The 22,735-nt window shown below is 41.7% G+C and overlaps 2 protein-coding genes across 3 annotated transcripts in view; one reads left to right on the forward strand and one right to left on the reverse strand.

Annotated features, from left to right (window-relative positions):
- The window catches only part of GSS (glutathione synthetase), a 48,064-nt gene extending 45,040 nt beyond the window's left edge, over positions 1 to 3,024 (reverse strand). For both annotated transcript variants that reach the window (XM_075846730.1, XM_075846731.1), the window contains exon 1: positions 2,936 to 3,024. The gene's annotated coding sequence lies outside the window, so the exon portion shown is untranslated. The remainder of the gene's footprint in view (positions 1 to 2,935) is intronic.
- A 105-nt stretch (positions 3,025 to 3,129) lies between these two features.
- Positions 3,130 to 22,735, forward strand: part of MYH7B (myosin heavy chain 7B) — a 99,671-nt gene continuing 80,065 nt past the window's right edge. Inside the window, exons 1-2 of the mRNA XM_075846308.1 lie at positions 3,130 to 3,194; positions 15,866 to 15,965. The gene's annotated coding sequence lies outside the window, so the exon portion shown is untranslated. The remainder of the gene's footprint in view (positions 3,195 to 15,865; positions 15,966 to 22,735) is intronic.

A 22,735-nucleotide genomic window follows, 5' to 3' on the forward strand; every position in this document is an offset into this window, starting at 1 on the left:
CCTGTGACGCGATCAAATGGGGATATTCCCTGCTCTAATTTTCCCCTTGAATGCTGCAGTCAGTTTTGATCGTGGCATTCAAGGGGATAACGGCAGAGATCAGAATTTTTTTTTTGCAGTGCACGCGCCATGTTCTCAGTCTTCAAAGCCAGCGGCCTTACTGGCGCGCCGGCCGCCTCACGTCATGCTGGTCACCAAATTCATGTATTACAATACTAAGCTGTGCAAAATACATGAATTCTTAGTATTAAACCGTTTGAGGGTGCACAGCATCAAAATAGTATTGCTATATCGTGCAACCCTACAGGTGTGTCTGTGTGTAATAATATATATTTATTTATTTTTTACATATACACAGACCCAGTAACCAGCACTAACATTACACCCATTATAAACATCTCCTGTAGTTGCAGACATAGAAACAATACATGAAAGATAAACATACTTATATTGCATCTTATAAAAACTACATTTTTAAGAACCTAATGGCACTTTTATGATTGTGATAGGAACAAAGTGTATGGACTGAAAACACAGAGAACAGTCAACAAATAAAGTTCTTACAAGTGTTTTTCTCTACATTATTCTGTTCGGTAGATTTAGAAAAAAAATTGCGGAGAGGCGTTTCTGTTATTGATCATTGAAGGGTTATTCCCATGACACAAAGTGGCATATTCCTTGCATATGCCAACACATTGCAATTGGTGAGGGTCTGACTGCCATGCCCCCCACCGTTTCAGAGACTGAAAGAACCGCATCGCTGCTTTAGCACTGCGGCCTCTTTGCTGTTTTTCCCTGCACAGCTGCACTCCCGGCCACCTGTTGTGCAGTGAATTGAGCCATGCGGCAGGTCCCTGCACAGCTGGTGGTGCCACTGTGTAGGGAAAAGCTGGAAGGGAACCCCCACAGTCAATTTGTGTTAGGGCTTATTCAGACGAACGTGTAATACATCCGTGCAACACACGTGATTTTGACGCGCCTCGCACGGACCTATGTTAGTCTATGGGGCCGTGCAGACTGTCCATGAGTTTCACGCAGCGTGTGTCCGCTGCGTAAAACTCACGACATGTCCTATATATGTGCGTTTTTCGCGCATCACGCACCCATTGAAGTCAATGGGTGCGTGAAAATCACGCGCAGCACACGGAAGCACTTCCGTGGGACGCGCGTGATTCGCGCAACAGCAGTGAAAACTATGAATGAAAACATAAAAGCACCACGTGCTACAAACATACAGAGTGTCATAATGATGGCGGCTGCGCGAAAATCACGCAGCCACGCATCATACGCTGCTGACACACGGAGCGGTTATGTACCTTTTGCGCACGCAAAACAGCGCGTTTTTTGCATGCGCAAAACGCACATCCTCGTGTGAATCCGACCTCAAGGGAATAAATTTACATTTCTCTGATGCAAGTTGGTATCAGCTTGTCATGTTCAGTCAGGAGGCTTTAGGGTATGTTCACACCGGGTATGTTCATACCGGCTATTTTCAGATGTTTTTCGGGCCGTAATCATCCCGAAAAACGGCTGAAAAAAAAAATCGGAAGCATAGCAATTACAAACATCTGCCCATTGATTTCAATGGGAAATACAGTGTTCTGTTCAGACGTGGCGTTATTTTACGCCTCATTTTCAAATAACGGCGCATAAAAAGACGGCCCGTAAAAAGAAGTGCATGTCACATCTTGAGCTTTTTTTGGAGCCGTAACAGCTCCAAAAACGGACGTAAAAAACGCCACAAAAAACACTAGTTGCTTAAAAAACGGCTAAAAATCAGAGTCCGTTTTCCCTTGAAAACAGCTCCGTATTTTCGGACGTTTTTTGTTAGGCGTGTGAACATAACCTTACTGGGGCTGCATAGTACAGAGCTGCAAGGACTCCGCCGCCACATGGTCCTTTGTTAGGCACCTTACCATGGAGATATTCTCCCCTAGACGCCATAAAGCCTCTGTATGCCTCCAAATAAAATCAGAGGCAACCAGGAGTATAGTAGGGGACTCATGCACCTCAATGGAAGCTCTGTACCAACACGGAGCCGTTATATGTCTGGGTGCTTTAGACCTTAAAGGGGTTGTCCAGGATTAGAAAAACATGGCTGCTTTCTTTCAGAAACAGCACCGCACCTGTCAATGGGTTGTGTCTGGTACTGAAACTCAGCTCCATTTAAGTTAATGGGGCTGAGCTGAAATACTACACACAAACTATGGACAGTTGAAAGAAAGCAGCCATGTTTTTCTAATTCTGTTCAATCCCTTCAATCTTATTATTGAATTCAAAGGATAACGGGATTGACTGCCGACTATAACCCCCCCCCCCCCCCCAATAGATGTGGGTGGAGGGTTTGTCATGCCATCTCAATGTGCTTAATAATTTCCTCTTACGGGAAAAAAGGTGCCTTATACCCCTCTCTGCCCATTGATATAAACATGCACGCTCTGCCGAGCAGGTTTATGGTGGGGCTGACAGCCATCTCCACAGCAACTTACGGTTGAGATAAACTCAGGAGTTACAATACCGTCACGCAACAACAACGTTACCCTATAGGGGAGGAATTATGCAAGAATTCCACCATGGTGGGAAACCTTGCAATTGTCACGTGACTTCACCCCACCAGAGGAAAACATTGATAACCCCCAATTTTACCAAAACAAAAAGTTGCCGTAGAGCCCTAGCCTAAAACCGTTGTATGCATATCGTTAATAAGCACACTTAACCAAATTTTTACAAAACCAATAAAAGGCAGCATATGCTGTTTATTAAAAAAAAACAAAAAACTTACTAGAAACTATTTCATAAAATTGAAGTACAAGTCTGTTTATGAGCACTGACCCCACCAAGCTAATACATTATAAAACTAACACTATCCTGATCTGTTATTCTGCATGAAATAATCAATTACATGATTTATTCCGGTGTACAGGTAATTTCTTACCTCACCAGAGCCTTCTACAGCTTCAGAATCTCTAGCTGTGGATCACACAGTCCGACTACATGTGGGGCGGAGCGTCCTGTACACGCATCTTCCTGATTGGTTAGCAGATCGAGGCTTGGCACGCACAGAGTACCTGACATGCAGCTGCTGATTGGCTGCCACAGAAAGATTCTATTCATCGTGACTGTGCAGTAAACCAGTTCCAGGCTGTGAGGGGGCGTGGTCTGAGAGGCAGTGTGTGGAAGTGCAACACGCCGAAGTGAGTCTATGTGTGGTGGTTGTGGTGCTGCCGTGGTATTATCGTGTGAGAAAAAGACGAGACTAATGTTCATTTACATTATTTGTATGCAATATCTTTATTTAACAAGGTCACAGCGACAAAACTACACTAGAAAATTGGTCGTGTTGACCGTAGCAACATTGTTCAGCTTTCATTTTGGAAACTATTCTGGAGAAATTAATGACGCTTCACGATATACCACGCAGTATGCTTTTAGCGGCTCGAGTGTGTACTGTTACAGAAGACGCGACCAGTGGGTGACTGCAGGATCTCCTTGTTCCTGTGGACACCCCAAGTTGTCACTGGATTGTGTTATATAAATCAGGGTTTATTGAAGTGAATGGGACTGAGCTGCAATACTACACACAAACTGTCCACAGGATATGTCATCAGTATGTGATCGGTGGGGGTCCCATACTCGGACCCTACACTGATCAGCTCCTCTGGCTGTTGGCTCCAGTCACATTATAGTAGCTGTACTGCAGCTTTGCTTCTATTCAAGTGAATGGAAGCAGATTTGAAGTTCTGCTAGACGTCCGCTATGCAGTGTACGGAGCCATCTGCTTCCGGCATAAACCGTGCATAACATCCGGTACGCGTAGACAGCCGGAGCAGCTGATCAGTGCGGGTGTCGGACCCCCACCGATGATATGCTGATGACCTATCCTATGGATAGGTCATAAGTATGAAAAAAAAACGCCCCATGCCCGGGCAATCCCTTTGCTTAATTTTTTTGGAGGTTACACTGCTGTGTACCTGCAAAAACCCGCAGACATTAACCGTCATTTAACCCTCTCAGGACTAGACTAATTTCTGTTTTTATACTTTTGGTTTTTCCTTCCCGCCTTCAAAAAGTCCTAACTTTTTTTTATTTTTTCGTCGACACAACCATGTGAGGGCTTAATTATCGGTGATACAAAATTTGTCGTTTTTGTACCCTCCTTCTTTTTTTTTTTTTTTTTTTAAAAAAAAGCTTCATTTTTAATTTTTGTAGTCCAAGAGGGGGTGTTTTTTGCAGGACGAGTTGTAGTTTTTAACTGTACCATTTGTTGTACCATTATAATGTATCGGGAAAGTGGGAAAAAAATTCTCTGTGAGGTGGAATAGGAATAAAACCGTGATTCTTCAATATTTTGAGGGGTTTCGTTTTTACGGCTTTCACCATACGGTAAAAATTTTATTCTACCAGTCAATACGATGTCGGCGATACAAAAATTATATAGATTTTTAAATGTTTTTCTATTTTTACAAGGAAGAAACTAATTGTTAAAAATAAAATTTGTGTTTTGTCGCCACTTTCTGAGAGCAATAACTTTTTTTTTTTTTTTCCCATCGATTGAGCGGTATGAGGGCTTATTTTTTCCATGGCGAGCTTTAGTTTCTATTGGTACCATGGGCAGTAGAAGATCCCAATTCCCTGGAGTCTGACTGGTGCGTAGTATATCCGGTCCATATATCGCGATGGATCAGAAAATGACTAGCACTTATAACTGAATCAAAATATAAGAGGTCCACTCCTCCAGGTCAGGGATATCTTTTTTCCATCCCGCCCATGCCCTATCAAAAGGTTTCCGTCCAAAGGACAGCAATAGCGCATAAGTTTGTGTGATGACTCTCGTAAGGTCAGGAGCACCAAGAAGGTCCTCCAGTCTAGAAAAGCCCAACAGAGGCGCCAGCACAGGCATGACGCAATTGGAGGTAGTTGAAGAAGGCCTTTCTCGAGATTTCAAATCTGTCCCCTAGTTCAGAAAAAAACACAAATCCAGAGACTGCAGGGAATAATTGACCCAGGAACTTGACCCTCGCCCCCGACCACGTTACCACACTCGTTAGAAACCCGAGTTTGGGCAACCAAGGTTTATTCCATAATGGAGTTCTAGGGGAGTATAAGGGAACCATAGTGCCCCCTACCTTAACGCGTGCAGCCCTCCAGGTTCCAGCCACAGTCTGGAACGGGAGAAGTACATGACATGGCGATTTAAACCTATAAAGGAGATTCGTAAGACTCTCATAGGAAGTCATAAGTGCGCCTGCTAGTGCAGTGGCTGCATTACTTAAAGAGGCTCTGTCACCAGATTTTGCAACCCCTATCTGCTATTGCAGCAGATAGGCGCTGCAATGTAGATTACAGTAACGTTTTTATTTTTAAACGCATTTTTGGCCAAGTTATGACCATTTTTGTATTTATGCAAATGAGGCTTGCAAAAGTCCAAGTGGGTGTGTTTAAAGTAAAAGTCCAAGTGGGCGTGTATTATGTGCGTACATCGGGGCGTTTTTACTACTTTTACTAGCTGGGCGCTCTGAAGAGAAGTATCATCCACTTCTCTTCAGAACGCCCAGCTTCTGGCAGTGCAGACACAGCCGTGTTCTCGAGAGATCACGCTGTGTCGTCAGAGGTTCTGCATCGTGTCGGACGAGCGAGGACACATCGGCACCAGAGGCTACAGTTGATTCTGCAGCAGCATCGGCTTTTGCAGGTAAGTCGATGTAGCTACTTACCTGCAAACGCTGATGCTGCTACAGAATCAACTGTAGCCTCTGGTGGCCGACACGATGCAGGACCTGTGAGTGACGACACAGCGTGATCTCTCGAGAACACGGCTGTGTGTCTGCACTGCCAGAAGCTGGGCGTTCTGAAGAGAAGTGGATGATACTTCTCGTCAGAACGCCCAGCTAGTAAAAGTAGTAAAAACGCCCCGATGTACGCACATAATACACGCCCACTTGGACTTTTACTTTTAAACACGCCCACTTGGACTTTTGCAAGCCTCATTTGCATAAATACAAAAATGGTCATAACTTGGCCAAAAATGCTCGTTTTTTAAAAATAAAAACGTTACTGTAATCTACATTGCAGCGCCGATCTGCTGCAATAGCAGATAGGGGTTGCAAAATCTGGTGACAGAGCCTCTTTAAATCTATATCGATACACCAACATGCAAGCGCCAACTGTGATTCCAAGCCGTACAAATAAAGGTTAGGTGCCGCCATACCCCCCATATGTTTAGGGGCCTGCAATAAACTAAGGCCGAACCGAGGAACACCACCCTGCCAGTATAAGGAAAGTAAAACGCTGTCAAGCCGTTTAAAAAACTCTTTAGGTAGTATAATTGGGCAGTCATGAAATAAGTATAGAAACGTAGGTGTATATATCATTTTAAATAGATTAATCATGCCATACAGCGAGAGAGGAAAGGTATTCCAGGTGTTCAGCTGCGTTTCAACAGAGGCTACTAAAGGGGTTATATTGAGTTCACGGTAGCGCAATAAATTAAGGGAGACCCTAATCCCAAGGTATGTAAATTGGGAGGCGATTTGTATTAGTACCGAGATCCTCTGCCGGGAGCGATATCCAGGAAAAAGGGGAAACATAACCGATTTACACCAATTCACCGATAATCCGGAAAAGGCCCAAAATGTATCAACTAGTTATAAAATAGAAGCCAGCGAAGGACCATCATCCACCAAATACACCAGTGTATCGTCCGCATATATGGATATATTTTCAGTAATATGGCTTCAAGAAATACGCCAATCTTCCTCCATACAGGGTATGGCCAGTGCCAGGGGTTCCATTGAAGGGCAAACAGGAGAGAGTGGGCAACCCTGCCAGGCACCACGTCCCAAGCAGAAGGAAAAAAATTTAAAAGTTTGAAAACACCCAAAAAATGTTTGCATCGCCATATTGTGACCCCCTTAACTTTTTAATATTTCTGTGTATAGAGCTGTGTAAGGGAGAGTTCACACTGTTTTCTTACGCAGAAAACACGCCGCAAAACCTGCCAAAAAATGTCAGAAAATGCCTCCCATTGATGTCAATGGGAGGTCGAGGTGTTTTTTTCCCACGAGCGGAAAAACCGGCTCGCAGGAAAAAGAAGGGACGTGCCCTATCTTCGGGCGTTTACACCTCTGACCTCCCATTGACCTCAATGAGAGGCAGAGAAATCGTATTTCGCAGCGTTTTATGCCCGCGGCGCTCAATCTCAATTATGGCCGCGGTGCAAAAATAGGCGTGCAGGCAGAGGAAAATCTGCCTCAAAATTCCAAACTGAACCCAGCCTAAGATGTCTTTTTGTAGGGGAAAAATGTAGTTTTTATTGATATTATTTTGGGGAATGTCTGGCATTTCAATCAATTTTTGTTCCATTTTTTTGGGTGTTGAAGTGGCAAAAAAACTGCGATTCAGCCATTTTGATCTTTTTTTCCTGCTACCACGTCCAACGTATTTGACAAATATTTTTATAGTTCGGGCATTTTCGGGATACCTGATGCGTTTTTGTAATTTATTTTTGTTTGTTTTTATATGTGATCTAAGGAAAAGGGGGGTGGTTTTGAAGGTGTATATATATATATATATATATATATTTTAATTTTTTTATTTTAGTTTATTTTTTTTGAAACGTTAGCTTTTTTTTTTTATTACTTTTTTTTAACTCGCGACACCCCCCCTATTGCTTATGCCATCGACTGCAATATTACAGTATTGAAGTCTATGGGAAAATCAGTGCATTGCTATTATGAGCAGAGTTCAATAGCAATCTTCCTATAGCAGGCCTGGGAGCGTTCAGAAGGCTCCCGGCTGCCATAGGAACACGCCGACTCCTGTGATCCCGCCGTCTGGGAGCTGGTGAGCGGCCCCAAATTGAAAGTAAAATAAACCCTCATATGCCGGTGGTCACATCTGACCACGGCATCTGAGGGGTTAAATGCTTGTGACCAGAGATGTCTCTGATCACAAGCATTACTGCTTGGTCCCTGCTGTGTAGCACAACAGAGACCCGGCGGCTATGGCGTCTGTTCTAGTGAAAGGGGAGTGTTAAAAACGGTGGTGAAATGGCGTGTACGTGTGTACTTACTGTATAGAGCACACCTACCACACAAAACAATGATATTTTTAATAGCCGGACAATAAGAACTTTCATAGATCTCTAAATGATATAACAAAAATGTAGGATACAAGTATCAAATCTCTTGGTACACTGGCTACTTTTCTCCTGGCATTTGTCATGCCCTACTCATCTGGTCAAAAGTGGTAAGTGGGCTCATGTGGCAGCTTCTTCTGGCTATGTAGACTATCTATAACTTACGTCATCTATTAACTATTGGCCAGTACCAGCATATTATTTGCTGCAATTCATAGGTTTATTTCTAATAAGTAAAATATTGCTTGTAATAATACTCTGGTTGCAGCGGTCATCTTGAAATCCAGCAGGAAGAAGTGCATAATTGATTTATACGAAATTGGAGGACAACGCTTAACACTAGATCAACCAATTATATTTATAATATACACTTATAGCAACATGAGCAAAAACAAACCGTATTGACACCCTTCTACCACTAGAGGGCACTTATGTCTTTCATGTGACTTGAACCCTCTGCATCTACTTTTCCAGGCAGGTTAAAGGGGTTGTCCACTTCTTATGTTTTCGATTAATTTATTTATAGAACAGGAAATCATACAGATTTCTGTTATACATGTATTTAAAATTCTGCTCACATACCTTTCTTATATCAGTGCAGTTGTCTCTGTCAAAAAAAAAAAATGGTATAGCCCAAACAAAATTCCATAAAAAAGCACCCATAGAATAACTGAATGGACAGTCATGTGACCCACATTATGTGACCACTGGCATTTCAGGTAACACTCTCCAGCTATAAAACCGGTAAATAGTAGATTATTGAGGAGCAGAAGTTATAAAGGATTTCTACCTATAGAAGCATCTCATCATGTCTGTCGGTGTCCGCGAGGAGCTCTTACATTCTTCTCCCGTGTGTTGTGTGTGGGTTTTTTTTGTTTTGTTTTTACATTTAACCCCTTAGTGACCAGCCCATTTTAGGCCTTAATGACCAAGCTATTTTATTCGTTTTTCTATAGTCGCATTCAAAGAGCTATAACGTTCTTATTTTTTCGTCTACATAGCTGTATGAGGACTTGTTTTTTGCGGGATTAGTTGTGCTTTTTAATGGCACCATTTTTGGGTACATATGATTTTTATATTAACTTTTATTAACCTTTTTGGGGGGGATTATAAAAAAAACCTGAAATTCCGCCATTGTTCTATGCGTTTTTAAATTGACGCCGTTCACTATGCGACGTAAATAACATGTTACCCTTATTCTATGGGTCGGTACGATTACGCCGATACCACATATGTAGACCTTTTTTTATGTTTTACGACTTTTGCACAATAAAAACTCTTTTGAACTAAAATTATTTGTTTTTGCATCGTCGCTTTCCAAAGTCGTAATTTTTTTATTTTTCCATCAATGTAGTGATTTTTTGGGCTTGTTTTCTGCGGGACAAGATGTAGTTTTGAATGGTACTGTTTTGGGGTGCATGGCACTTATTGATTCATTTTTATTATGACTTTTTTGGGGGGCAATGGAAAAAAATTGCAATTTCGCCATGGTTTTTTGCGTTTTTTTTTTACGGTGTTCACTTTGCGGTTTAAATTACATATTAACTTTATTAATGGAGTCATTACGGTCGCGGCGATACCACATATGTGTACTTTTTTTTTACACTTTTACTAAATAAAACCACTTTTTATGGAAAAAAATGGTTTTATTTATTTTTTTACTGTACTTTTTATTAATAATCTTTATTTCACTTTGACTTATTTTATTAGTCCCACTAGGGGACTTTACTGTGCGATATTCTGATCGCTGCTATAATGCTTTGGTATACTTCGTATACCAGAGCATTATTGCCTGTCAGTGTAAATCTGACAGGCAATCTGTTAGGACGTGCCTCCGGCGCGTCCTAACAGGAATATGTCCAGGGCAGACCTGGGGGCTTTTATCAAGCCCCCGGCTGCCATGACACCCCATCGGAGACCTGCGATTTCATTCGCGGGCCGCCAATGGGTGACAGAGGGAGCGCACTCCCTCTGTAAACAAAGTTAAATGCCGCGGTCGCTATTGACGGCGGCATTTAACGGGTTAAACGGCCGCGATCGAAGTAAACTTCGATCGCGGGCGTTGGAGCAGGAGCTCAGCTGTCATCAGACAGCAGAGCCCCGGCTCCTGCCTGCACGGGGAGACCCGTGCAGCACTTAGACTAGGCTGACGTGATAAGGCGTCAGCCTAGCCTAAAGCCCATTAGTGACCGACGTAAAAAGGCGTATTAGTGGTCACTAAGGGGTTAACTTCATAAACAGCATGACAACATCCCATAGAGACAGGCAGTTATTTTAACCCATTCCTGACATCCGCCGTATATATATGACGCTGTCAGGGAGGGTTTCCTGCAAACCGCAGTACAGTTACGTCGGGTGATAGTCCGGGCTCAGAAGCGGAGCCCTCATCATCACCGCCTGGTGTCAGCTGTATATTACAGCTGACACCATCCTGTAACGGCCATGAATGAAGCTAGTCTCTGATCCGGCAGATTAACCCCTCAGAGGCTGCGCTCAATAGAGAGCGCAGCATCTGAGGGTCTTTTAATCGCTGCGGGGGCCAATGGTTGGTATGGCAACCGGAGGCCTAATAATGGCCTCCGTGTCGGTCTTGTACAGAAGCCTATGAGGACCCACATTACTACATTGCACTACTTATGTAGTGCAGTGTATTAGACTAGCGATCAGGGCTTCAGGTCCCCTAGTGGGAACAAAAAAATAAAGTAAAAAAAAGACAAATTGCCTTTTCTTCCCCATAATGAGTCTTTTATTATTGAAAAAAAAAAACAAATAAAAAAAACTATACATAATTGGTATTGCCGTGTCCATAACGACCCAAACTATAAAGCTATAACGTAATTTATCCCGAACGGTGAACGGCATAAAAACAAATTTGGAAAACAATGCCAGAATCGCTCCTCCAAAAAATGTAATAAAAAGTCATGTTTACCCCAAAATGGTACCAATAAAAACAACAACCAATCCCACAAAGAAATAACCCCTGACACAGCTTTGTCCACCCAAAAATAAAAAAGTTAATCTTTTTTAGAATAGGGCGACACAGAAAACAAATGATTTTTTTTTTTTTAAAAAGTGATTTTATTGTGCAAAAGCTGCAATACATGAAAAGTAATATATATATTTGGTATTGCCGTAATCGTATGGACCAAATGATACCATTAAAATCTATGGCTTGTTTTTCAAAGAAACAAGCCCGCCCACAGCTCCATGAAACGAAAAATAAAAAAAAGCACTAGTAATGCGGTAATGAAAAAACATCCCGATGTGCAGGCTGGAGGGGAACATTCCTTTAGTTTCTTGGCCCTAGTATTTAGGAACTGGGAAGGGAAGGGACATAGCACATCCGCTGGAAGCGAGGGTTGCCGGTATTATACCAGCGCAACACTTTCCCAAACTACAAAGGAAGAAAAGTCCCCAAAAGGTGCAGAGTGTTACAAAAGGGGGGATAAGAAAGAATAAAGTTTCAGTGCGACACTGGCCTGTGCATAACAGATTGCTTCACAGTGTACCCCACATCTATGGATAGTTTTATTATTTACCCCATTATTATACCCTCTTATTACTCTGCACAGATTACATATGCCCCCATAAACTGAAATAACAGTAAAGCTCAAACAAAACTACTACTACCAAGCACAGTCCACCAAATGGGGCTACTTCCCTTCTTAGCCCTACAGTGTGGTCAAACAGCAGTTTACGTCCATATACTGTATATGGTGTCGCCATACCCGGGAGAGCCCGCTTAACAACTTATGGGGTAAGATTCTCCAGTGGCACAAGCTGGGCACAACATATTGACCAGTGAAATGGCATATCAGTGGAAAAATTGCACTTTTTACTTTGCATCATCCCTTGCGTATTAATTTCGGGAAAAAACCTGTGTGGTCTAAATGCTCACTACACCCCTTGATAAATGCCTTTAGGGGTGTAGTTTCTAAAATGGGGTCACTTTTTTGGTACATCAGAGGTTTTGCCATGCAAACCATTCCAGCAAAATCTACGCTCCAGAAGTCGAATACCACTCCTTCCCTTCTGAACCCTCCCATATGTCCAAACAGCAGTTTGTAACCACATATGGGGTATTAACATATTCGGGAGACATTGATTTTCAAATGTTTGAGGTCTTTTTCTTCTTTATTCCTTTGCGAAAATAACAAATGTTGATCTAAAACGACATCTTATTAGGAAAAAAAAATATTTTTTCATTTTCACGGCTTAATTCTAATTAATTCAGCAAAAAAACCCTTTGAGGTCAAAATTCTCACTATACCCATAGATTATTCCACATGGGCTTTAATTTCCCAAATTTAGTCACTTTTGGGGTGTTTCCACTGTACTAGTACTACAGGGGCTCAGAAAATGCGACATGGCGCCCAGAAACTATTCCAAAAGCCAAATGGAGCACCTCCCCTTCTGAGCCCTGCGTGTGTCCAAACAGCAGATTATGACCACATATGGGGTATTGCCGTACTTGGGAGAAATTGTTTTACAAATGTTGGGGTGCTTTTTCTCCTTTTAGTTCTTGTGGAAATGAAAAATAAATTTAGTTAAACCTACATTTTATTGGAAAAAAATTTAGATTTTCATTTTCACGGCCTATTTCCAATAATTTTTGTAAAAAACCTATGGGGTCAAAATGCGCACTATACCCCTAGATAAATTCCTTGAGGAGTGTAGTTTCCCAAATGGGGTAATTTGTGGGGGGCTTCCATTGTTTTGGCCCTTTTGGGGTCTTTGCAAAATCGACATGGCCTCCACAAATCATTCCAGCAAAATTTGAGCTCCAAAAGCCAATTGGCGCTTCTTTGCTTCTGAGCCCTGCCGTGTGTCCGAACAACGGTTTGTGACCACCTCTTCAAACCTGACATGGTGCCTAAAATATCCAATAAAAAGAAGACCCCAGCTAGGTGCTTCTTTGCTTCTGAGGCCGGTGCTTCGGTCCATTAGCACACTGTGGGATATTTATAAAAACTGCAGAATCTGGGTAATACATTTTTAGTTGTATTTCTCTGGTAAGGGTATGTTCACACGATGAACAAAATACGTCTGAAAATACGGAGCTGTTTTCAAGGGAAAACAGCTCCTGATTTTCAGACTTTTTTGAGCAACTCGCGGTTTTCGCTGCGTATTTTACGGCCGTTTTTGGAGCTGTTTTCATTGGAGTCTATGAAAGAAACGGCTCCAAAAACTTCCCAAGAAGTGTCCTGCACTTCTTTTGACGAGCCGTCATTTTACGCGCCGTATTTTGACAGCGACGCGTAAAATGACAGCTCGTCTGCACAGAACATCTTAAGACCCATTGCAAGCAATGGCCAGTTATTTGCCGACGTATTGGAGCCCTCTTTTTAGGCGTAATTCGAGTTGTAAAACGCCTCCATTACGTCTGAAAAGAGGTCGTGTGCACATACCCAAAAACCTGTGTTACAGAAAAAATGGATTAAAAATGAATTTCTGAAAAAAAATTATGAAATTTGTACATTTCACCTCCACTTTGCTTTATACTGGTCTGTATGTCTCCTTAATTGTACCTTTCTGCTGTGTTTTTTTTTTTAAATACTAATTACGCTTGCTCTGCTGTAACTACCACAGAAACATTAACGAAGTGCAGAGATTGTGAATAGACATCCCGTGGAATGTCTATTCACTGTCTAAACACTTCAGTATTGTTAATGTGTTCGTATAAGACAGCACATACTGATCTAAAAGGATCCCTATGCGCTGAGTAAATGAATGGAGAGAAGTGTATGACGCTGATTGGTCAGCCTCATACACTCCTCTGTACAACGCCCATTTGGTCAATAGTAAAACACGCCCAGTTGTCCATTGAGAAACTCATTAGCATAAAGCTAAAATCGCTAATAAAGTGGTGAAAATAGATAGTTTTTTTTAAATAAAAAGCACTGCTGTCACCTACATTATAGCTCCGATCTCCTTATGTACGAGATAGGGCACTTATAATGTGGTGACAGAGTCTCTTTAAAGTTGTATCTAAAAATAAATGTTAAATATTTTGGAAGGCAAAAGGTTTTAGTTTTTATCAATTTAGATTGACACTTTATTTTTATTTTGTAGTCCACTAGGAGACTTGAAACTATGATCACCACTATAATACATTGCAATAAGGCCTCATTTACACGAGCGTGTGCCTTTTGCGCACGCAAAAAAACGCAGCGTTTTGCGTGCGCAAAAGGCACTTGACAGCTCTGTGTGTCATCAGTGTATGATGCGCGGCTGCGTGATTTTCGCGCAGCCGCCATCATAGAGATGAGGCTAGTCGACGTCAGTCACTGTCCAGGGTGCTGAAAGAGTTAACTGATCGGCAGTAACTCTTTCAGCACCCTCGACAGTGAATTCCGATCACAATATACATCAACCTGTGAATAAAAAAAAGCCGTTCATTCTTACCAAGAACTTCCTGCTTCCTCCAGTCCGGTCTCCCGGCCGTTGCCTTGGTGACGCGTCCCTCTTGACATCCGGCCCCACCTCCCTGGATGACGCGGCAGTCCATGTGACCGCTACAGCCTGTGATTGGCTGCAGCTGTCACTTGGACTGAATCGTCATCCCGGGAGGTCAGACTGGAGGAAGAAGCCGGGAGTTATCGGTAAGTCAGAAATTATTATTTTTTTTACACGTTCATGTATATTGTGATCGGAAGTCACTGTCCAGGGTGCTGAACCAGTTTAACTCTTTCAGCACCCTGGACAGTGACTGTATCCTGACGTCGCGTACCGGAACATTTTTTGCCGGGTTCGGGCAAAACTAGTTCGGCCGAACCCGGTGAAGTTCGGTTCGGACGGTTCGCTCATCTCTAAGACACTCCGTTTGGATGTTAGTAAACAGAAAAGCACGTGGTCCTTTTCTGTTTACATTCAGAGTTTGACAGCTCTTGCGCGAATCACGCAGTTCGCACGGAAGTGCTTCCTTCTGTGCGACCTGCGTGGTTTTCACGCACCCATTGACTTCAATGGGTGCGTGATGCGCGAAAAACGCACGGTTATAGAACATGTCGTGAGTTTTACGCAACGCACTCGCGCTGCGCAAAATTCACGCATTGTCTGCACTGCCCCATAGAGTAATATAGGTGCGTACGACACGCGTGAAAAGCACGCGCGTCGCACGCGCGTATATTACGCTTGTCTAAATGAGGCCTAAGACTGTATTGCAGTGTATTAGGTTTGTCAGTATTACACTGACAGTCAACCTATTAGCCTCTACTTTTAGGCCTTTATTTAGACATGGCAGGCCTAGGTCTTGTGTTTGCTCCCCAGGGGCCATGGGAGCCCATCTCAACCCCTTGATTATGCCGTGGGGGGCACCAATTAAATAAAAGTGGGAGCCTCCTCCCTCTGTCAAACCATTTAGGTGCTGCAGTTGTTATTGACGGCGGCATCTTAAGGGTGAGACAGCTGGAGTTATCCAAGCCACCATTGCAGTGGGATGTGCCATATGCCTATGTATCATTAATGCATCGTGAATGTATGGCACAGTGCGTTAATAAACCGATGCCTGTGCCGTAAGTTTAAGGAGATGAAAGCGTTAAAGGGGCCAACCATGACAGAATCCATTACGAATATAAACATGAAGAACCTAGTGCACATTCGTCGACTGTAATATGCAGATTACTATTTTTCTTAATTAAAGATTCTTCCACTATTTATGTACAAATATATTTTGTAGGATATTATTATTAAACATTTTATACAACCCATAATCTCTTTTTATTGCAGGTCCTCGTTCATCATGAACTATAATTTGTGCAGTGTAGAGGATTTCCAGAAGATGACCTGGAAAGCAAAAAATGGGTGGCTTATTTATATTCTTAAAAAAGTGAGTGGCATAATAGTGTATAAAAAGTTATAAAGCATTTATAAGTATAACAGTTTGTATGTTTTAAGGAAATATGAATACCAAAGCAAATTGAATAACTTGTTATTTTTTTTTATCTAAAAGGACATCTGTAGCGGTGTTTTGTATTGCATACACCTGTCATTGGCTTCCATATAAAAAAAAGTATACATCACTATATACTTTTTTTTTTTTTCTACATAGATTTGTATTAAAAGCGTAGTCGACTACGCTGTTGAATACAGTTAATTTAACGATAAACCATTATATACCAGTTAAATGTAGGCCAAAGGACACGCTTCTACGCTGGGGGGGATTTTCTTCGCATATACACTGACCGGAGAGGCAAAATGTAATGTGAACCATGGCGTATTTTTATTTTTTTTTGTGTCTAGTTTTGCCAATAAAATGTAGACTTGTTCCGTTAGGATGGGTTTTCACGTCACAGTCAAAATGTGTATTTTGACGTAATACGCCGTTTGCCAAAATCGCTGCAAAAAACTGATTTGACCGCGATGTGTAAACCCATCCTCCTACTTTATGTTCATTGTTACTCATCAGGTCACATATTAGCTAGTCTGTTGTCAGCTCGTAGAGAAAGCTGCTAACTGATGTACTCTGAATATTCATGAAACAACATTTTGTAATCCTCTCAAATTTCATTAGTGGTTTATAAATAAAGTAATTCGTATAGTGCAAAATATATTAATATCATTTGTTCATTCCATGGGCATTCACATTTAAATGAAACCAAAAGAAATAGAGAGTGACCATGATTTTTCAGCTATGATCATCGACACTTCCACTTACAATTCAATCAATTGTTCCAGCCCAGCTTCTTTCACTGCACAATCACGCTGTAACAATGGGCTGGAACGATGAGAAGTGTATGACAGTGATTGGTCACTGATTGGTCAGCGTCATACACTTCTCTCCACAACACCCAGTTGGTAAAAAGTAAAAACACGCCCAGTTGTCTATTAAGAAACTAATTAGCATAAATCTAAAATTGCTCATAACTTGCTCAAAAAATTATCGTTTTTCAAAATAAAAACCACTGTTCTCTACATTACAGTGCCGATCACATTATGTATGAGATATGGCACTTATAATGTGGTGACAGCCTCTTTAAACACAAGATGGATGATTTTCAGAATTCTGGGCGCCGCACGCAAAATAATTGGCAAGAACTTGAAAAGTAAAACGGGTTTTAACTGTATTGAGGTTGTAAATACAGTAAATGTTTCTTTATTTTATCAATTTTGGCTGAATGAGAATTCTATGTCTCCTCACAATGACCAACTGACTATAAAATGGACTAGCTGGACTAAAGAAACATTGATCTTTAAAGTATGATATTAATATTTAAGGAGAACCTGTCAGCAGACGTGTATTTTTACTAAATACTTGTATTCCCCATAAAATAATAATTCAGGAGCATCTTCACTTTTCTGCAGTGTTGTGCTGTTCCTCTGTTATTCCTCCTAGAAATGTATGAAATATTTGACAACTGGGTGTTACCATTCCCCTTGTCAAAGTGGCGTGTCCCTACACAGTCTCACTCTGTCAGCAGTGATCCGACAGTGTCAAGCTTTTAATTTTAAAGACTAGCAAACGATAAAACTATTTAAAGAGGCTCTGTCATCAGATTTTGAAACCCCTATCTCCTATTGCAGCAGATCGGCGCTGCAATGTAGATAAGAGTAACGTTTTGTTTTTTTTTAAAAACGAGCATTTTTGGCCAAGTTATGACCATTTTTATATTTATGCAAATGAGGCTTTCTAAAGTACAACTGGGCGTGTTTAAAGTTAAAGTACAACTGGGCGTGTATTATGTGCGTACATCTGGGCGTTTTTACTTCTTTTACTAGCTGGGCATTGTGAATAGAAGTGTATGATGCTGACAAATCAGCATCATCCACTTCTCCTCGTTACCACCCAGCTTCTGGCAGTGCACAGACACACAGCGTGTTCTCGAGAGATCACGCTGTGACGTCACTCACTTCCTGCCCCAGGTCCTGCATCGTGTCGGACGAGCGAGGACACATCGGCACCAAAGGCTACATTTGATTCTGCAGCAGCATCGGCGTTTGCAGGTAAGTCGATGTAGCTACTTACCTGCAAACGCTGATGCTGCTGCAGAATCAAATGTAGCCTCTGGTGCCGATGTGTCCTCGCTCGTCCGACACGATGCAGGACCTGGGGCAGGAAGTGAGTGACGTCACAGCGTGATCTCTCGAGAACACGCTGTGTGTCTGTGCACTGCCAGAAGCTGGGTGGTAACAAAGAGAAGTGGATGATGCTGATTCGTCAGCATCATACACTTCTATTCACAACGCCCAGCTAGTAAAAGAAGTAAAAACGCCCAAATGTACACACACAATACACGCCCAGTTGTACTTTAACTCCTTAACGCCGAAGGACGGATATATCCGTCCTCTGCAGCTGCTAGTTCGCGCAGGAGGACGGATATATCCGTCCTGTGAAGGCGCGGGTACTGCCAGTGTACCCACGCGATCAGCGGCAGGAGCACGGCTGTTATACACAGCCTGGCTCCTGCTGCAACTGCCGGAATCAAAGCGCGCTCCGATTCCGGCAGTTTAACCCATTAAATGCCGCTGTCAATAGTGACAGCGGCATCTAATGTGTTTGACAAAGGGAGGGAGCTCCCTCTGTCACCCGATCGGCGCCCCCGCAAACAAATCAAGGGTCGCCATCGGGTTTCCATGACAGCCGGGGGTCTAACAAAGACCCCCAGGTCTGTCTTCCGCAACTGCCTGTTAGGCGATGCCGGAGGCATGGCCTAACAGGTTGCCTGTCAGTTTTACACTGACAGGCAATAATGCTTTGGTATACTAAGTATACCAAAGCATTATATATGCGATCGGCACATCGCATAGTGAAGTCCCCTGGTGGGACTTAAAAAAAAAAATGTCAATCAGTTAAATAAAGTTTGTTGAAAAAAAAAAAATAAATATGACTTTTTTTGCCCAAAAAGTGGTTTTATTCAGTAAAAGTGTCAAAACAAATAACACATACACATATATGGTATCCCCGCGATCGTAACAACTTGACCAATAAAATTAACACATTAATTAAACCGCCGGATGAACGGCGTCCAAAAAAAACGTAAAAAACAACGGCAAAATTCTCTCTCTTCTCCCATTCCCCCCATAAAAAATAAAATAAAAGTTAATCTATAAGTCCTATGTACCCCAAAATAGTACTAATGAAAACGACACATTGGCCCGCAAAAATCAAGCACACATACGGCCACATCGACGGAAAAATAAAAAAATGACGGCTCTTGGAACGCGGCGATGCAAAAACAAGTAGTTTTTTTCTAAAAGTGTTTTTATTGTGCAAACATAGGAAAACATATAAAACCTTTACATATTTGGTATCCCCGTAATCGTGCCGACCCATAGTATAAAGTTAACATGTTATTTACGCTGCATAGTAAACGGCGTAGATTTATAACGTGAAAATTAATGCTGGAATAGCTGCTTATTTTCAATTCTCTCCTAAAATAAAGTTAATAAAAGTTAATCAATATATTGTAAGCATCTAAAAATGGTGCAATTACAAAATACAACTCGTCCCGCAAAAAACAAGCCCTTATATGGCTATGTCGACGTAATAAAAAAAAAAGTTACGACTCTTGGAATGCGACCATGAAAAAACAAAAAATAATCCTTGGTCATTAACGTGCAAAATGGCCCGGTCATTAAGGGGTTAACTTTAAACACGCCCAGTTGTACTTTAGAAAGCCTCATTTGCATAAATATAAAAATGGTCATAACTTGGCCATAAATGCTCGTTTTAAAAAAAACAAAAACGTTACTCTTATCTGCATTGCAGCGCCGATCTGCTGCAATAGGAGATAGGGGTTGCAAAATCTGGTGACAGAGCCTCTTTAAATATTTTACTTTTTCTTTTATACTAAAGGGTATTTACATGGCATTTCTAGTTGTTCTTTCAGTTCCTGATCAAGCACCTGCACACTATATAACAAAGCATGGCATGTGCACATTTCAAACTAACATCATAACGTCACTGCAGCAATGTCTGGCATGTGTCCCTCAGTCCTCAGTTGTTCTATAGTTTTGATTCGCTCCCAAAGCTTTTCTAAGAGATAAGATCCTTGTTATAGGTCAGCATTTATAGCCCCATCTAGCAATGGAAAAACAAGAGCTAGATAAGACGCCAGCACTTTGTCCCTTGCCAGATTTTATACAGTGTAATCCCTAGAGATCAGAGTTGCATAGGTTGTCTATTACCAGAATGGAAATACACCATCAAGTGAGATTTAGGGATTGGTAGATAAAGAGGTTGACAGGTGAAGTACAACAGCTGAATGGGTGACATAAACTATTGTCTTTCTAGTTAGGACAAGCCCCATCCCACTATGGACATGATGGTATGAATATGTAGCCTGTGCAGTCAGCATTCATGTATAAATACAGGAAGAAACAGGATTTAACTGGTTAAAGGGAACCTGTCACCAGCGTTTCACCTATTAAACCAGCAATACCTGGTAGTAGTGGGTGAAAAATAATTTCTATATAACCTATAATTGTCTTTTAGTCGTCTCTGTAGCTTTAGTGTTTCCACACCGTATGCTAATGAGCATAAAAGAGTCAAATCTTCATTTGAAAAGAGTCAAATCTTCATTCCTCAAGTCTTTCCGAGTTTACCCCGCCTTTTTACTTTTGATTGACAGCTCCTCGCCTTCCCCCAGCACACAAAATCCTGCGCTTGTGAATTGATGTCCTCTTCTGGGGTGAGCGTACAACGGGACACCGGATTATTACGATAAAAGGCGCAAAGTGTTTGCAGACCGTTATTTACAGTTGGAGGAGGAGTTTAGGAGAGGGGATAACGGCAGTGTGGGATAAGTGAAATGCTGGTGACTGCTTCCCTTTAACCCCTTAGTGACCAGCCTATTTTAGGCCTTAATGACCAAGCTATTTTATTCGTTTTTCTATAGTCGCATTCAAAGAGCTATAACGTTCTTATTTTTTCGTCTACATAGCTGTATGAGGACTTGTTTTTTGCGGGATTAGTTGTGCTTTTTAATGGCACCATTTTTGGGTACATATAATTTTTATATTAACTTTTATTAACCTTTTTGGGGGGGATTATAAAAAAAAACAGAAATTCTGCCATTGTTCTATGCGTTTTTAAATTGACGCCGTTCACTATACAGCGTAAATAACACATTACCTTTATTCTATGGGTCGGTACGATTACGGCGATACCACATATGTAGAGGTTTTTTTATGTTTTACGACTTTTGCACAATAAAAACACTTTTGAACTAAAATTATTTGCTTTTGCATCGTCGCTTTCCAAGAGCCGTAATTTTTTTATTTTTCCATCAATGTAGTGATTTTTTGGGCTTGTTTTCTGCGGGACAAGATGTAGTTTTGAATGGTACTGTTTTGGGGTACATGGGACTTATTGATTCATTTTTATTATGACTTTTTTGGGGGGCAATGGAAAAAAATTGCAATTTCGCCATGGTTTTTTGCGTTTTTTTTTACGGTGTTCACTTTGCGGTTTAAATTACATATTAACTTTATTAATGGAGTCATTACGGTCGCGGCGATACCACATATGTGTACTTTTTTTTTTTTTTACACTTTTACTAAATAAAACCACTTTTTATGGAAAAAAATGGTTTTATTTATTTTTTTACTGTACTTTTTATTAATAATCTTTATTTCACTTTGATGACTGATTTTATTAGTCCCACTAGGGGACTTTACTGTGCGATGTTCCGATCGCTGCTATAATGCTCTGGTATACTTCGTATACCAGAGCATTATTGCCTGTCAGTGTAAATCTGACAGGCAATCTGTTAGGACGTGCCTCCGGCGCGTCCTAACAGGAATATGTCCAGGGCAGACCTGGGGGCTTTTATCAGGCCCCCGGCTGCCATGACACCCCATCGGAGACCCGCGATTTCATTCGCGGGCCGCCGATGGGTGACAGAGGGAGCGCACTCCCTCTGTAAACAAAGTTAAATGCCGCGGTCGCTATTGACGGCGGCATTTAACGGGTTAAACGGCCGCGATCGAAGTAAACTTCGATCGCGGGCGTTGGAGCAGGAGCTCAGCTGTCATCAGACAGCAGAGCCCCGGCTCCTGCCTGCACGGGAGACCCGTGCAGGACTTAGACTAGGCTGACGTGAAAAGGCGTCAGCCTAGCCTAAAGCCCATTAGTGACCGACGTAAAAAGGCGTATTAGTGGTCACTAAGGGGTTAAGGACCAGGCCTTCTTACGACTATAACCTTTTTATTTGTTGGGCTTAAGACTGGTCAATTTTGCCCAAAAATAAAATCTAGATTTTTTTTTTTCTAACCCTATGGGTGATTTTCAATTTGAATCTCGATTTTTCATATTACTGTTACATTTATTATTTTCTTTATAGAAATAACTTTTTAACATGTATTACTATAATAATTGTACGTAACTTTACAACTTTTAACCTCTGCAAGTACTTTTTGATAAGAAATATAATTGGAAAAATGTATATCTAATTGATTATAACTTCTGTTAACATGTTGTCCGGCATGGACAATGACGTCAAGGGCTTTCCCAAAACAGAAGTCCCCGGTCAGAGATCTTGCAATACTCTGGCCGGGGATTCCGCTCCTAGACGGAGCTACAATGGTGCCATCCACAGGGGGGGTCTTTGTGCCACCTACAGGGGAGTGGGGGTGCTATTTACAGGGGGGTGCTATCTA

The sequence above is a fragment of the Rhinoderma darwinii genome, chromosome 13, assembly GCF_050947455.1.
Source record: "Rhinoderma darwinii isolate aRhiDar2 chromosome 13, aRhiDar2.hap1, whole genome shotgun sequence".
Lineage (NCBI taxonomy): Eukaryota > Metazoa > Chordata > Amphibia > Anura > Rhinodermatidae > Rhinoderma > Rhinoderma darwinii.